Raw genomic sequence first — 2,241 nt, forward strand, 5'->3', positions numbered from 1 at the left:
AGAGAGAGAGAGAGAGAGAGAGAGATATATATATATATATATATATATATATATATATATAGAGAGAGAGAGAGAGAGAGAGAGAGATACGCGAAAATATCCGAATGAAAGTGGACTTGGCGATGACTTAAAGTAATCGTGATCACCCGCGAATCGGACGTATATATAAGGACAGACTTATATAAAGCGACGAATCTTTCTTTGAGCTGTGCGTGTTGCGGTAAGCCCGAGCGATCATCAAGCAGGGAGGTTTACAGGAGCAGGAATTTTAGCGAAGATTGATATTGGCTACGTGAACAATCTCGTCAATCCTTACGACAACGATAGTGAGTATCCTGAGCTATACACAAAATGAAAATATAATTTTGTTGGACCATCCAAATACAATAATTATGTAGGGCGCTCAAAGTTGTTAGAATGTTTTAACATTCTAACAACTTTGAGCGCTCTACATTTTGCAGCCTACATTTAGATCATCATGCTTGAAATTGTAACATTTTAAAAAAATATTAAATATAAACGTGTATTTATTTGATAATAAAAATTAATTTGATTTAACTAATCTTTTTTTTATTGAGTAAATATTTATTTACTGTAAGAAATATGTATCGAGATTTAATAAATTTTTTCAGGGTACGTTATTTTGATGCCGAGTTGTGAAAATTAGTATCAAATTGCCAATAATAAAATTATTTTCAGATTTGTATTTAGATTTATGAGACTTAGGACCGGTTGTTCCACCTTTTGGTAAATTTTACCTGAGGTAAGTCTGGCCATCCGCGCATGTGATTGGATAATCTTGCTATTATCCAACAGGTAAAATTTACCAAAAGAATCGGAATCGGTCCTTAAAGAAATTATTAAGCGCTTGAAGGGATGATCCCGTATTAACCTACATTCCCGATTGCACACCCCATTCACATCGGTGCCGGTGTCTAGTTGTATGTCATCAATTCTGGGTTCATTTTCAGCTGCAAAAAAAAAGTTTTTTCAGAACTTCTCAGAAAAAGAATTCTTGCATCTGAAAATGAATTCAAAATTAAATACGTACGACTGAATTCTTTTAAACTTTCTCTCTGTGCTATCAGGAGGCCTGTTCTTTTTAGCTGAACTTTCGCATCTTTTTTCATCTTTCTTCCTTTTCTCTTTTTCTCAGAAGGAAAATAGAAGAAGAAAGATGAACTGATGCAGTTCATCGGAGCTTTAATGCAAAGTAATTCGAATGACGCGCTCGTAAGTATGGAGTTTCTCGCAGAATTTCGGCGAGAGCTTTAAACAATTTCGCGTGGCCTCTCTTTCTTTTCGTCCGGACGCAGATAACCCCAGTAAAAATCTTCTACTTAGCGTGCCCAGGTCCCATTCGCGCCCGCTTGGATGATTAATGGTTTCCTTGTATCCGATTCCGGATATCATATTTACTAACCGCCGCTCCGGGTCTCGCTCCTTCGTCTCTGAGAAAAGCGTGCGCGGGAAAAAGAGAGAGAGAGAAAGAAAGAGAGAGAGAGAGAGAGAGAGAGAGAGAGAGAGAGAGAGAGAGAGAGAGAGAGAGAAATAAGAGAAAGGATGCAAAAACTGCGCGAAAAGAAGACGAGGTTCTCGCGAGGAAGAATGATAACAATGCGAGAAGAGAAGATCGTAATGGAATGAGAAATAAAGCAACGCAAAAGGCGGAGGAGCTTCGTGGCTTCGGGGTGGCGGCGGGACGGGGATGACGACGAGATAGACCTCGTGGTGTTTACACAGAGGAGAGAAAAGCGCCGCATTGATATCCCCATTGATGGAATCGGCTAAATCGACTCGTTACATCGACTCGCTCGCTAACTTCGCCCTCGTTTTCGCTTCTTCTTCATCTTTGCCGTCGTCGCGGTCGCGTCGTAATACGCGACCTACGACGTACGAGGCCTCGTGATTCATTCTGGTTTCATTCCTCTGTCTCGCGCGAGTCACGACCTGCCTTCGCATCTTTCTATTTATTGGATAAAGTAACCCACTAGACACATAAGATGAGAAGAAGGACGTATCACGTAACAAATCACACGGAAAAAAATTATTTTGCTGAAATATGTAAATTTAGCTATGTGAACAGTTTAATAAGTCAGTAACTTTTTAAAGATGATTATGTTGAAAAAACAAGTCAAATTTTAGTTAAAAAAAAAATTAAAAAATTAAACCTTTCATTAAACACGCCAGATGATTTTAATATTTTCTTAATTAATTAAAATTGCAACACAATATATTGAA

At 38.2% G+C, this 2,241-nt stretch overlaps 2 protein-coding genes across 3 annotated transcripts in view; one reads left to right on the top strand and one right to left on the bottom strand.

Annotated features, from left to right (window-relative positions):
- Positions 1-2,241, bottom strand: part of LOC108695136 (DNA ligase 3) — a 61,355-nt gene that overhangs the window by 35,637 nt on the left and 23,477 nt on the right. The gene's annotated exons all lie outside the window — the stretch shown is intronic.
- LOC108684388 overlaps positions 112-2,241 on the top strand; it is a 17,776-nt gene continuing 15,646 nt past the window's right edge. For both annotated transcript variants that reach the window (XM_018188675.1, XM_018188689.1), the window contains exon 1: positions 112-326. The gene's annotated coding sequence lies outside the window, so the exon portion shown is untranslated. The remainder of the gene's footprint in view (positions 327-2,241) is intronic.

Source organism: Atta colombica, unplaced genomic scaffold (genome assembly GCF_001594045.1).
Source record: "Atta colombica isolate Treedump-2 unplaced genomic scaffold, Acol1.0 scaffold10, whole genome shotgun sequence".
NCBI classification, from domain to species: domain Eukaryota; kingdom Metazoa; phylum Arthropoda; class Insecta; order Hymenoptera; family Formicidae; genus Atta; species Atta colombica.